Source organism: Perca flavescens, chromosome 8 (genome assembly GCF_004354835.1).
Source record: "Perca flavescens isolate YP-PL-M2 chromosome 8, PFLA_1.0, whole genome shotgun sequence".
In the NCBI taxonomy this organism is placed as follows: domain Eukaryota; kingdom Metazoa; phylum Chordata; class Actinopteri; order Perciformes; family Percidae; genus Perca; species Perca flavescens.
Window position 1 is genome coordinate 22,062,311 of NC_041338.1, and position 15,867 is coordinate 22,078,177.

The window sequence follows — 15,867 nt, forward strand, 5'->3', positions numbered from 1 at the left end:
TGCCTACATACATTTATCTATTACACATTTTCTTATACCCTCTGGTCAATCCATATTTTGCTAAGCTTAAGAAGCAGTTTAGCCACAATCAAATGATTAGTTTTAGTGCTGAGAAAAGCGAGATATTGTTGGTCTAAATGAGATTCATAAACATTTTTAATGCAGTCAAAATGACAAACACAGCGTGCCTTGACACATGACAATCCTCTTCAAAGTATATTACCATTCTCTAATACTACTTTTGGCAACGAATGAATATGTACAAAAGTCTCACAAAAGATAAAACAGAATTGAGTGTGGAAGAGGAGTGGTAGAGCAGCAGCAGCAGCAGTGGAGAGAGACGTGCACCAGGATTACTTTGCTTCATTAAATACACAACATAGCTGTGATGCCTGTGCTCTTTCAAATCCATATGTAAACCATTTCCTCCCGCCTCCTCCTCCTCTCCCTCTCTTAAAACCTCCGGCTCATTAGTGCTGCCTTTATGACATGGCTTTACCTAAATGCCGTGGATTTTTCCATTCCCTCTCTGGCTCATTCTCTGGCGGCACAGACTCTGCTCGGTAGCTGAAAGAGAGACCGGGAAGACATTTTCTTGTTTCAGCAGCATACCTCTGCAGTGATTGCTTCATAGTAAGCCCAAAGACTTGGTTTTAATCTTTTAATGCGCTTACAGTAACTGATGAATTAACACCACATAGACTAGAAGTGATGGAGTGTTTTGGTTAAGGAGGGTGCTATAGACCTTTGATCTTTGTTGCACATGACCCTCACTGTTTGCACACTGTCAATTAGAGCAGAAGTACAGAAGTGCCTAAATACAAATTCAGTTATGCTGATACATGTTTAATGTGCCTAGCTTAGCTTCCACTTACTTCTGCAACACCAGAAGTGGTGTTTGAGACCCATTTTATCTCACCAAAACACATACAAAGATGACATAAAATTCCCCAAAAATAAATAGCCTACAAATTTGTGTGACAAACCTTGGTAGTTTGTTTTTTCTTTTTCAACCAGGACCGGCTACAACAGTAAAATGATAATACTTTTGTACTTTTACTCAAGTAGGATGTTGAATTAATGACTTTTACTTGCAATGGAGTATTTAACATTTTTACATTTAAAGTAAGGATCTGAGTACTTGTTTCCCCAATGATCATTCTAGGCGAGTGCTCACAGAAACAAAGAAAACACACGCAGAGTACACACAGCTTTAGTGTATGCTTGTATGTTTAGAGAGCTGTGGTTTGAAAATAGTTTATTTCAAAAGTGCAAACTAAAATCTTACTGCAGGTGTGTGCCCACCAGGGCAATATATATAGAGTCCACAAGGTGGCAATGTAACACGTGTTTGAATTAACTTAGAAAAAGTAAATTCATAGTGTCATTTCCTTCAGTGGCTGCCTCTACTAGTGTCACATATTGACATTGTTCTGATGAGACGTTTACAATCAGCCGACTGCACAATCTATGAGGACATCCTGATTATGCTGCATTATGCTGCATGCAAGTTTACTGGCATGTTTTAGTGTGATCATCCATGATCATATATGACCATCCAAAATACCAACATGTCATGTGTCACTGATGTTATTATATAAAGTCAAACACATACAGGGTTGTCAGACAGAGACAGGAGAATCACAGGCTGAAAGCCGGAGCGGTGATGACTGAAGGCAGTGCTGAGAGGGGGGGGCGAATGATCCAGTTTTCTGACTGGCTCCTGTATTTTACAGAGAGTGGTTTAGAGTGAGAAGTGTTTTCCTGTTTACCCATTCAATGGAAAATAATTTCCTGTAAAAAGCCAATAAGTTTCTGTCTTTGAACTCGCTGAGAGTTTTTCTTCCCCACTGGCTCGGGCTCTTTGGGAGAAATGAGGGTGAGCCGCTTGACGAAGGACTTCCCATGAGCCTCCACACATGTTTCTGATGGACCTCCACAAGCCCCAGTAATCCGAGGGCAGCTCATTCAGAGAGAAAGAGAGAGAGAGAGAGAGAGAGAGAGAGAGAGAGAGAGAGAGAGAGAGAGAGAGAGAGAAAACAGGGGTGGGTGAGAAGGAAGAAAAGAAGATATAGGAGGGAAGGATGGACAAGTAAGCAGAGTGGGAGCAGCCCAAAGGAGAGGGAGGATAAAAGAAAACATTTTAGAGCATGTTGCTGTTATTTACTTCTCTAGAGACACCACTGTAGACTTCTCAATTTAAAATGACAGGGTTGTTTATTCCTCTTGGCTCAATCCTTTGTCTCAAGTTCATGCAGTATACATTTTATATTTAATACAATTGTACCATTGAGTACCCTCGACAGACAAATAGAAACTTGAATTGGAAAAAAGTACAAGAGATAGAAAAATGTAAGTCTGACAAATCCATACATTTTATGTTTTTGGTTCTTTTAACTCCTTATAAAAATCCTAAATCTTTTCCCCCTCAAATAAAAATAAAACATCCTCTTCGTTATTAGAGTGTGATCCCTGACATCACAAACATTTGTGCGTGCTTTTTTCAATTCAATTCAATTCAATTCAATTTTATTCATAGTATCAAATCATAACATAGGTTATCTCGAGACACTTTACAGATAGAGTAGGTCTAGACCACACTCTATAATTTACAAAGCCCTAACAATTCCAACAATTCCAGTAATTCCCTCAAGAACAAGCAGTGCGACAGTGGCGAGGAAAAACTCCCTCTTGGGAAGAAACCTCGGACAGACCCAGGCTCTTGGTAGGCGGTGTCTGACGGGCCGGTTGGGGGTGTGATGAACAGTGGCAATAATAGTCACATTAATAATGGAACAGTGACTGGATGTAGCGGGAAGCTGCAGGGTTCAGCAGGAAGCAGCATGACATTGCAGGGCACCACTGAGCTCAGCAGGGAGGGCAGCAGGACCACGGCGACAGCTGGAACCAGGATCTTGGTGCCAACGTTCTCCAAGGAAATACGCTGGGGGAAAAAACATAAGGACTCTGGGGAGTAAACTCCCCAGAAGCTAGGATTAGTAACAAGCATTTCTGGGACGGGATACACACAAATAGTAATAGTAATAGTAATAGAAAGGGAGAGGAGAGAGCAGCTCAGTGTGTCAAAGGAAGGAAAGAAGTCCCCCGGCAGTCTAGAACTATAACAGCGTAACTATAACAGCGTAACTAAGAGAGACAGGTCATAAGGAGAGGTAGCTTTTTCGGGCTTAGAACTCTCCCCCTGCCGGATCAGGCTTGGCTGGCCTGCCTCCCTCTACTTTGTTATGTATTATTAATCTAACAATTATGAAGAGAAGCAGGTGGGCCAGTTAGGTGAACACTGCAACTCCTCACTCCCCAACTATGAGCTTTATCAAATAGAAGAGTTTTAAGTTCATTCTTGAAAGCGATTACAGTTTCTGCCCCTCGAACCCAGATTGGGAGCTGGTTCCATAGGAGAGGAGCCTGATAACTGAAGGCTCTGGCTCCCATTCTACTTTTAGAGACTCTAGGTACCACCAGTAACTCTGCATTCTGGGAGCGCAGTGCTCTAGTGGGACAATAGGGTATTAGGAGCTCTTCTAGATATGATGGTGCTAGACCATTTAGAGCTTTGTAGGTCAAGAGAAGGATTTTAAACTCAATCCTGGATTCAACAGGAAGCCAGTGCAGAGAAGCTAATACAGGAGAAATATGATCTCTTTTCTTAGTTCTTGTGAGAACACGCGCTGCAGCATTCTGGATCAGCTGGAGAGTCTTAAGGGACTTATTTGAGCAACCTGACAGTAAGGAATTACAATAGTCCAGCCTGGACGTAACAAATGCATGGACTAGTTTTTCAGCATCGTTTTGAGACAGGATATTCCTAATTTTGGCAATGTTACGAAGATGAAAAAAGGCTGTTCTTGAGATTTGTTTTAGATTGGCATTAAAGGATATATCCTGATCAAAAATAACTCCTACATTTCTGACAGTAGTGCTGGAGGCCAGTAACCTGACTCCGCCAGATGGATTGCTTCGCATTTGCTCGGCATATCCATCTGGGAACTTTCCGTTGGAGAACTTTTGGGAAGGGGCGGAATACTGGTTACTTGATTGGATGAACCATCTGTCTATCACCTATGTTGGTGATAGACGGGCCAAATCAACCAATCAGATCCACGAAGCGTATGAAAATACAACCACAAGCCCGCCCCTGCTGCTGCAGGCAAAGCATAGCTCGTAAGCTCAGCATGCAAGCAACATGTCGGTAAAGGATATTTGCCGTTTGTGTAACGAGAATTTAGGAATAAAAGGCACCATTTCAGGTTCCCGGACCATATTCCAAAAGAAGGATCCAAGAGAAAAAAAGCATTAGCAAGCGGCTAACAGAATTAGGGCTACCGCTGTCTGATAATATTAGCTGATTGGATAAACCATCGGTCTATCACCACCTAACCCACCTCAAAACCAACGCTGATTGGCCCGGTCGTTTGGCTAACGGCTCCAAATTTTCTCTGCCTCAAGATGCCAGACTGATCTGCAAGTGGAAAACTGGAGCTCACGAGATCAGGGCGGTCTCAAGAGGCTAGGAGGCCAGGGCAATACCATCCAGAGCAGCTATGTCTTTAGATAATGAGGTTCTGAGGTGTTTAGGTCCCAGTACAATAACTTCAGTTTTGTTAGGGTTTAACATCAGAAAATTATAGGTCATCCAGGATTTTATATCTTTAATGCACCCTTGAATTTTAGCTAGCTGACTGGTTTCGTCTGGTTTGATTGACAAGTATAATTGGGTGTCATCCGCATAACAGTGAAAGTTAATTGAGTGTTTCCTAATAATATTGCCTAGAGGAAGCATATATAAGGAGAATAGAATTGGTCCAAGCACTGAGCCTTGAGGAACCCCATGGCTAACTTTAGCGTACTTGGAGGATTTATCATTAACATTAACAAATTGAGATCGATCAGAGAAATAGGACTTAAACCAGCTTAGAGCAATTCCTTTAATGCCAACCAAGTGTTCCAATCTCTGTAACAGGATTGAATGGTCAATAGTGTCAAATGCAGCACTAAGATCTAGTAAAACAAGAATGGAGACAAGTCCTTTGTCTGCAGCAGTTAAAAGGTCGTTTTTGCCACTAACTTTTATAAACGTGTTGATACAGTATCCATAATTGTTAAGGCTGAATCAGTCTATCAGAGGACTCACATTGGCAGGCCAGCAGGCTCTTAGAAAGACCACCACACACACTGTGCAGGTCTTGTCGGTGTCTTAAACACAATGTAATCCTTCATGCTTAATTTCCTTCCGTCCCTCATAAATCACCCTGAAACCTGTGTGGACAGACAAGCGAGTGTAAACACCTGTTGTGGTGCGTGTCGGCTATTTTAACATGTGAGAGTAAATGTGAGTGTGTATCAGTGTGTAGTATAGGGGTGGTAATGGAGGGAGGGAGGGAGGGAGGGAGGGTGGCGTGGGGGATCCATTCTGTGATGCTGGCTGGGAGAGAGGAGGGGGATGGACTGTGAAATCAAAAACAGCTGCAGCAGGCTACAAAGAAGCCTCAGCTGGAATAACTCACTCACAAAAGTTACTCTGCTCTCCTGAGTGCAGGCAGATTGGCGCATCCCCAAACACAGGAGACCCGATCCATCCAGCAGCCCTCCTCTCCTGTCCAGCTATCCCTTCTGACGTAAAAGAGCGTACTATTGCTATACAACACTGTTGCAACAAACATGGGGTTGTATACATTGAATAGCAAAACGTACAAATGTGCAAATAGGCTTTTCTAAAACAGTCAAGCAGAAGGCCAGTCAGTCATTTCAAACTTGTGCTGAGCAGCAAAACATTTCTCAAGCCCATGCAACTTTATTTTCATTCAAAAGTTTATACAGATACTAGATTTGTCTGGCCGTGGTGGAGAATAATTTAACACTTAAACAGCATTTACATTTTTTTCAAGGACTGTTGGATCTGCAAAAACCTTCAGTTGGACTTTTTGGTTGACCTAACTGTATAGTTTTACGTATTGTTCTTGTACATATCATACTCACTTACTCTGACTGACCAGAAAAAAACATATGCAATCCCATATGATATCATAAATTAAACAGAGTAATGTTGTATTATTACACATATTAGATTATTAGTACTGATGTATTACTGTGTAAGCAACATTTTCACGTTGTAACTGGTGGAGAGCTGAAGCTAATATTATATAACATGTTTTATAAACTACTATAAATCTTTTTGTAAAGTAACTACTAACTATACTGTAGCTGTCAGATGAACGTAGTGGAGCAAAAAGCACAACTATTACAAGTATTTCTTTGGAAAATACTCAAGTAAAGTATCTCAAAACTGTATAGTACAGTGCCTGAATAAATATATTTAGTTACATTTCACCACTGGATTGCATTATATTGTAAAGTGCTCCAAATAGTTAGCTTCTACATATGTATAAGGTGGAAGAACATATTGAAGACACCTATCAATACTAGTCGACAGCTGTCTGAATTTACTCACAAACAATATGATATATGTCACAACGTTTAATATCAATCACTACAGCTCACTCTGACAGTTGCAGGTGCCACCATGTTGTATGTGTAATAATGTACAACTAATTAAAATGCTACTGCATGCAAAGCATGTCAATGTTGGCGTAGTGAGCAGGTCAAACGGCAGCCTCTCGTCTGAGTTTGAGTCATTGACTGTAGGACAGAGTGACACTGCAAACATAGACACAGACAACACAAACAAGAGACACCGTTGCCTAAGGTAGGAAATAAAGTAAGTTATCTTGAGTGTGTTCAGATGTGCATGTGTGTATGAGGATGAAAGAGTGTGTGTGTGCACATGGCTGTGTTTAGGGCCTAGAGGCTTGTTTAGCTGACCTCAGTGAAAGCAAACCTCATGACAGAAGGTCTGGCATTGTCTGTGTGCCCAGGCTGCTCTGGAGCCAGACGGTCTGCCGGCCGCCAGCTTTGCTTGCTTATAACGGCTGAGAACATCCGATCCCCTTGGGGAGGACAAGGGGGGGGGGGGGTCTACTGCACCACTCGGCACTTTCCTCTCTGTCTTTATCTTTGCTCTTTAGACAAGGAACAAGCATTAGCCTGGTCATCAACTAGTATGTTTATTATGTATGTGCGTGAGTGCATTTGTGTGTGTGTGTGTTTGTGTGTGTGTGTGTGTGTGTGTGTGTGTGTGTGTGAGCAAAGAAAACAACAAGGGGGTAGAATGAGAAGAGGACAAGTTTGGATACAAGGGCTTGAAATACAAATGGAACATTTTGTCCATGAGAACACAGAACACACACAGGGAAGAAAAACTGATTTTTTTTAAATTTGATCTGCCCGATCGCAGAAAAACATTCCAGTGCAGGTAATCACCGAACGTCTCAGTGTCAAAGTACTTCATTGATGAGTGTGTCCCCCTTTTTTCCCTTTTATCCAGTTCACTTCTACTAATTCATCTATCATGCAGAGAGAAGGCTGAAGCTTTGTGCTCTGACAGAAACAAAATGTCTCTAATCACCACCAGACGCCCATGTGCAACCATGACAGAACACTTCCACTCCTTTCCCGAGCTGTGTGTTCGCCGTGCCCGTCCAACAAACCCTTCATGGACTCCACATGTGGCCCTCGAGGAGTGTTGGCCATTCTTGAAAAAGCCCACAAAGGAAATATGGAACATTTTTAATGTTTTTAAATTGCATAACTTCTGGGTGGAGTATTTTCCCCCCTCAAGTATCCCAAAATAGTAAGGTTTCATTCTTCATGCGTAGCGTAAGGTGGAAAGCAAACAAGTTGGTAGGAAGGTAGACAAGCATTACCTCTGCTGCTGCAACTCTCTGTTCACAAGTCAGTGTGGGAACAGGTAGCTATCTCCATGACTGCATGGAAAAAAGGGAAAACCGAGGCAAGAGGAGGACAAACACAGATTTGCATGCTGGGAGACGGAAAAGAAAAACCTGAAAATAGTTAAAGGAGAAGATGCGTAGAACAGTGTAATAGTCAGAATATTACAGCTATATACCCGCTATCAGGGGGCAAGATGTCAAAAGATGCAGAACAACAACAAAGGATTGAGAACATTTGAGTTCTATTCCTTTTTTGCTGACAAGAAAACAAGGAACATGAGAAAAGTAGATTGAGCTTTTATGATTTTGAATAACCACAGCAGTGTGGTAACCTTATAAGCCAGATGGTTTGTTAACACAGAAACATCTGAGAAGCCGTCATTGGAAACTGTTGTGAAAAGGGCAGGCACTTTCAAAAAATACCTGGTATGTGATTGGATGAACCATCTGTTTATACCATCCGCCACTGTTGTTTTGAACGAACACGATCGTGGCCATCACACACCGTAGTCACGCCCGTATTTGCAAGTAGCTCCTCATCGGACAATGATTGGTGCGGTAAGCTTGTAGTTCAGACACAAATGCATTACTTGAAGCCTGACAAGATGGATTTTCTTATGATATGTGATACCGCGATTATTGCGTGATCTCGTGATATCGCGAGAATCCAGCTGCCACGCAAGGTACCCAGTGTGGTGCAAGATGTATGAACTATCACTAGTGCTTCCAACCTGTTCTTGTTTTAGCATCTTTCTGCTCATTGTTTTGTTTTTTACCGCCTACAACTTTACCGTTTTGATTCACTCTCAACGCTCTCATAGCATTGTTTTTGCCCACCGCAGGCAGTTTTCATAAAAAAAGCTCAAAAAGTCCACCATAAACTAGTCTGCACAGCATCAACCAGCAGGCGAACAAAGTTAGCAACTAGCTGATGAACATAGTGGAGCATTTAGCGGCTGAGGAGTCAGATATTTCCCTCAAGAGTTAGTGATGACCAAATACAGAGATAAAAGGGAGTGAATGATGGACTAATCATAACAAATTATTAATACAGATGGCACTGATACATATACCTGCTCCTGTACACTGTATCATTAAGAAATTGTGGGTAAATTATAGTCATGGTGTGATGGCATTTCTGCTAACTATCTCATCTGATCATCTTATTTTGTGGAAGGGAACAATCTTGTTTAACATTAAAATCACAGTCATTTTATCATTTCAAAATAACAAGAGAGAAAAAGAGCAATTTCCCCACATTATTGTTTAACTGTATGTTTTCTTAACACATTTTCCTTTGTCACTAACCAAGGATTTCTTTTTGTTAACATTTTCATATTGTAAATCCTTTATAGCCAACAGTTTATCTTACACTCGGGGAACAGTGAGCCGTCATCTGCTGCCCAGATCCCTCAGTGTGTGTCCGGTAGCCAACTCCACACTACACACTTACAACACAGGACAAGGCCCAAACAACGCTGCACATCTGGGGCCTCAGCTGGCCACCAGCCACAAGCACTCCCTCCTCCTTCTCCCCTGGTGTACATTACAGCTAACTGTAAACGTACATTTTCATACCTACAGCCTGAACCACAACTCATAGGAAAAGTTCTTTGTAGACAGAGGTCAAACAAAGTTTATACATAGCATGGGAAGAACATCTTGCCTCAATGCAAATCCTGGTTTGTTTGAAGGCATGTTTCAAGCAAAAAATAGCACTGATATCCAGCTCATCTCGAGTGTCACAGGACCCATGTTGCTAACATAAACAAATACTTCACAGAGTTTGAACCCTCTGAATCAGGTTGGGTGACATGGCAGGTAAATGATCAGATAGAGATTAACTTAAAAGAATGCACAAATGCAGCGCAAGATCGTCAAGATCAAATGATCACCCTCTCAGCTGTGACTTCATCCTTACTCTCCACAACTGTGGGAACAAGTTAAATATCAGTTCTGAAATCAGCATGAAGATCTTTGTCAGGCGGCTCAACAAAGCCGGTATGAGGATGTTCACATCGTAAACAGAAACATAAAAGTACTGTGGTATGTCCCATGAGCTGAGGGCATTTCATTTTTTTCCATAAAGAGCACACAATTCTTTGGAAGAAAAAATGTATTCACAAGTACTATGAGCTATAAGGAGGAAGAATTCAGATGAGTAACAATATAATAATGTAATAATACTTACAAGTAACCACATTCAAAATGAACAAAGGTATATAAGTATTACCACCAAAATTTACTTTAAAAATCAAAGTGAAAGTAATCAAAAGGTGTTATATTAAGTAGCCCTGAAAGTTATGATGTAATGATTTGTGGTTTGGTCTAGGGGGATTTAATTATCGCTAAGCCTTTCAGCTGTACCGGCTAGTAACAGGCTACAACATACGCTGGATGCCTTGATTGCCAACAACAAGAGAGGATGCAAGTTGAGCTAACTTTCCACTGTTGCTTTACTAGTTCCCCACAGAGTCGCTCAATCGACTGCGTAGATACCTGGTGTCCTCTTCTCATGTCACCAAATGTGCAATGAGCTTGGCATCGGTTTCAAATTCATTTAGGTTAACAAATAGAAGAAGGCAGAAACTAAACCAAACTACTTAAAGTGTTATCATTTATTGTCCATCAGCAAAAATGCTCTTTGCACTCATCCGCAACACGCCATGCGTTTTTGTATCACCACCCTCACTCACTCTGGCGTCTCCTATTGAGTAGAGTAGAGAGTAGAGTAGTAGAGTAAAAAGCACACAATGAAATAAATGTAGTAGAGTAAAAACCGCTGAAATATTGCCGCTGAAATGCAGTGGATTAAAAGTATAAAGTTGTATACATTTGAAATGCTCAAGTAAAGTATCTCGAAATTGTACATGTGTACAGTACTTGAGTAAGTGTACTTGGTTACATTCCACCACTGCTGGATGTACCTATATAGCCTCAGCATCAGATGACAAGACATTAGTGTAAATACCAGGCAAACTGAGAGAGTATTATATTTATCCTGGCTGCGGTTGTCGTTCTGATTTCAGTCTTCCTTCTCTCCCACAGACACAGACAGAGAGATATTAAATATGGGGAATCTGAAAAATGAATAGTGTTTTCATATCTACAGTATGTCTGCTCCTTAATAAGATGAAATTAAGTTATTCAGTTTCATACCTACTGCCAGACACCTAAATAATCTCTTTTGTACGTTGTAGAAGAGCCAATTCTGTCCCGACCCTTTTCCCCCCTCTCTTCATCTTCCTTTCTAACTGAACAAGGGTTGACAAGTTCTTGTCGTTCCTGGCCGGTTGGAGGGAGACCCAACAAAAGAGCCCTTGTTTGAGACTTACCCCTGTCAGACAGTGCACTTTGATATTAAAAACTCTGCTGAGGGGGGAGAGTTGGAGTAGGGAGGAAAGAGGGATAGCCGCGAGGGAAAGATGAAAAGGATGAAAACAAACTCCTACTGTCTCCTAAGCCCATGTCTGTAGGTGTAACCTCATAATGGACTCACAAATATTTGTCCAGTCAAAACAAAATAAAACAGCTCTTTGACTCCTCATGTAGTAAGTCTGATCAGCCTCAGTCTCTAGCTCGTCCTGCTATAACAACCACCTGCCTATTCTCTTGTATTCTCACACAGTGATCACATTGACACAGGGGGCTTCTCTTTAGACGTGAACAGGCCTCTTAGGCTGGACTGGAGCCATCGCCAGAGGCAAGAAATCCCCTGATACTGTACCTCACCGACTGAGGCCGTGCCAAAGACCTGAAATACTAGCAGATGCCTGGTTGTGCCCAAAAACGTGAGCGTGCCAGCAAAAATAACCCAACACTGAGGACAAAATTTACCTTGCCCTTAGTTTAAACCTATACCCGAGAGTGAGAGTTTGGCGTGAGAGTTCGAGACTGCAGTTTTTGATTCCTGGAGAAGAACTGAACTTTCACACCACAGCGCCATGGGACATAAAACACATTACATAAAAATATGAATCATTACATCCCTCACAAACACATAATTCAGGCAGATTCAGGCCTCCTCCTTCAATCTGCAGTCTGTTCTGGGGCACATGAGGAATGAACAACAGCAACACAGATAAATCTGTACACTTTCCGAGCCAAAGTGACAAGCTGCAGCATGTCGGCCATTCAGGAAGAATGCAGAAGCAAGTGTAATGAGGATTTTCTTTTTCTTTCTGCTCGCAAGGCGCCTGCTATTATCCTGATTTTGAGTAGCCCTGAGGGCGGTTATTACAGCATTTATATTAATTCCCCTGGATTGCTTAATTTTGTTCATACAGGCCAAAGAAAAAAAGACTGAAGCAATTAGAGGAATGCCAGTGGAGAGAGACGATGTGCTCAGTGACTACATTGATCTGTGTGCTGCTTTATGTGACGCATTGTTTGTCCTCCTAACAACAATAAGATCCCCAGTTGTCTTGATATACTGGGGCCACTGTACTGAAGCTGACCTGGCTTCTGTAGCTTGGGGCTCATTCCTATTAGCGATTGTTAATGGCTGTAAGAACATCCTGAGGCCCGTCAGGTCTGACAGGCTGCCGCCACTCATACCTGCTGCCACAGGCGAGGGGATGGGCATTCACATAAATCTGCAGAGGAATCTGGGAGAACCATGCCATCATGCACAGCAACACGCTGACAAGAACAGCAGAGATAACAAAGCAAGCAAACGTGGAGATGAAGGCAAACCCTCATCTTAACAGGTAGGAGCCGGAGAGATAGTGGCACAGAGGGAAGAGTTACCAGAAAATGAACGCACGTCATACACTCAAGTTTTTGATCTATATGAAGAATTACAGCAGGAGGGACATAAATATCCATGTAGGGGAGGTGAAGGGGCAGCCAAATGCAGAAGCACTGACTACAGAAGATATGTACAGCACATGTAGTGGTGGAAAGAAAATGTACTCAAGGACTAACAATTACAAGTACAATTTTAGGTACTTAGACTTAACCTGTGTATTTGCTTTATTCTACTTTGTACTTTTACTCCACAACAGCTGTAGTTACTAGATACTTTTCAGATTAAAATGTTACATAAAAAACACACAACCTTATATAATACAGTGCATTTTTATAGATGAACCATTGGTTCCCAGCCATTATCACTTATGACCCCATTCAGATGTCTACGTGTGAAATAATCTATTAACATCACAGGACATTTCATATAAGTTTAAATACAGGACTTGCTATTGAAAGGAAAGGATCTGAATACTTCTTCCACCACTGAACAAATGTGCGCTCCCTCCACACTTTTCTAAATCCTCCATTCCCTGTCTTTCTCCTGTCTGCTCCTCTCCACCTCTCCCCTGCTCTCTTACAGCCAGGTGCTGACAGAAGTTAGCATTCACAATCTTTCTGTTAAGGCTTTAACAGGAGCCAGATGAAAGACAGCAGCAGATTAAGATGTTAAACAGCCTCATATGGGATGGCACGGGACGAGTGAAGCAGTTGGGGCTGGAGCACAGTGGAAATAGAGACAAACAAAAGCCCAGGAATGTCAAATGGAGATCATGTTGCACAGCCCTCGAGGAATAAGACATGTTATTAACATTGGCTGCTCTCGATGGCTGGGAAGCCCTCGGGGGATGCTTCTGTTCTCAAGGGACCCCACTAAAGCACAGAGCCGGGGGACTGAACACCCGTTCTCTGGGCAAAGTTTCTGTATTTTGGTGAAGTTTGATGCAATCCAATTTGTTGTTTGATAACCCTCAACCTGGACAAACTCAAAAATGATTTAAAAATTGAAAAACACTACACTTTTTACTGCTGGGAGGTATTGTGTTGCTGATCCTTAGTATTGAGCAGATGAGCCAACAATTCCTGGCCAGAGGCCACCTCATCTACTGCATCTATATTGGCAAAGAGGTGAGTATTGAATGTAAAGTTACACTGCTCTGGGGTTGCCAAGCCTGACATAAATTTTGTATTGTGATAGCATCATGAATACTGCTTTTAACATCCAAGACGATGTCATAGCCCATAAAACTTTTACACAGGGTTGGACTAATGTAAGTTTTAGTGCATTTTTAGTAGTTTTATTGTTGAAAGAAGTGTCCCTACAGCTAAAGCCTAAGGATGCAGAAACAATCCATGCAGCTCTGAACTCAAGTTAAATCTGTCTTGTAACTGTTTGTGAAAAATAAAGCAACACTTAAATCTAATTAGTGATTTACTTTCCCTCATGTTACTCATACAGGCCCAGTTCAAAGACTGTGAAATAAACACTATTGTTAAGATAATGAAAACCATTGTGTATGGCTGGACTGGTATTCATAACCTTCTTTCCATTAAAATCACAACAAAATGACTGAACAATTACAAAGACAAGTCAGTTTTGTTTAGCGAGGGTTTTACATTGAAATAAAATGCTGCAGCACAGCAGCCTGATAGGCACCATGAGCTCCAAGGGCACCAGCTCTGCTCAAATAAGACTAGAAGGAGCCCTGCTTTATTTTTTATTTTTTGCTCTTTTGGACTCTCACCCACCCTCTGAGCTGATTGTGAATGCCGTGCGTGAAGTAATGAGTGCTTGGTTTGATTTGGTGAGCCAACTCCTCTCTACATTTGTGTGTTTTCCCCCCTGTATCACACACAGAAACAGCTCACTCTTTTGTTTGCTTTGATACGTTTGTGTATGTATGTATGTTTGATGATGTGTAATGGAATGTAATATGTTCACTTTGACACATTTAGTTGACATGAAACACACACACACACACACACACACACACACACACACACACACACACACACACACACACACACACACACACACACACACACACACACACACACACACACATTCTTGGCCCCTCGCTGGCACTCATACACTCAGCAGGTATGTCAGTGTGGAGACAGGCGGTGGTGTGTGCCCCAGGAATGCGAAACCTGACCTCTGGGCTAGAATTTGAGCCTCCTCACTCATCTTCACTCTTCTCAGAGATACGCTTTCATAGCTGGGCCTTGCACTGCCCAGCAGAGTACTTAAACAGCTACATAAAGTCATCTCCAACAACTGAAGGGTTGGTTTAAAGCTCCGGCTAAATGAAGATCTCACAACACATTGGAGACAAAATAAGCATCAAGAGGACTGCATTAGTGATTAAAAGATAAAGGAAAATGTAAAGGTTTCACATTTTAGGTAAGACGCTTATTCGTTTTCTTGCAGAGAGTTGGTTGAGAAAATTGATATCACTCTCATGTCTGTGCAGTATATACAAAGCTACAGCTAGCCAGCAGCTTGTTAGCTCAGCTTAGCATGAAGGCTGTAAACAGGGGGGCTCTGTCCAAAGGTAACAAAAGCTCACTAATTAACACGTTATATCTTGTTTGCTTAATCTGTACAAAAAACAAAAGTTGTGGTTTAACAGGGGGGTTAAGTGCTGGACTATTTCTTGGTTAGTGAGATTTAGAGGTACTGGTAAGGGAATTCTGTTTCTTCAGACTAGCTGTTTCCAGTCTTTATGCTAAGCTAAGCTAACCGGCTGTAGCTTCATCTTTACCATTCAAACATGAGTGATATCTATCTTCTCTCGGCAAGAAAGTGAATAAGCGCATTTCATAAATGTCAAGTCATTCCTTTAAGCACTTCTGCACAATAAGCAACAATGATGCAGCTTTGAGAAAGTTGCAGTACGCAAACAAAGTGAGTGGGCCAGTGTGCAGTCTACATGAGATGGGGCTCCTCTGCAAGCAGAGAAACATAACTAAACAGAACCAGCGACGTGGACATTTCGGCTCCTGAGGAGAGGAGGAAGAAAGCCCACATGGCTGAGCCTAACCACCTCGGCAGCTCCAGCCGCCCAATCAGCCCCAGTCCACAGAACCACCGGCACTGCAGGCCAAACCTCAAACTGGAAGCTTGGAAGGCAAAGCAGTGTGACTGCATTTCCTGAGTCCACCCCATTTAAACTCACAATATGGAACATATTAGGAGCCCTGTAGCAAAAAAAAGGGGGCCGCGTTCCTAGATCTTCTTTTTTACAGCCCCTTGGGAAAAAAAAAAAAAAAAAAACTCTTCTAACACTTCTAAAAGGACAAACTGGGC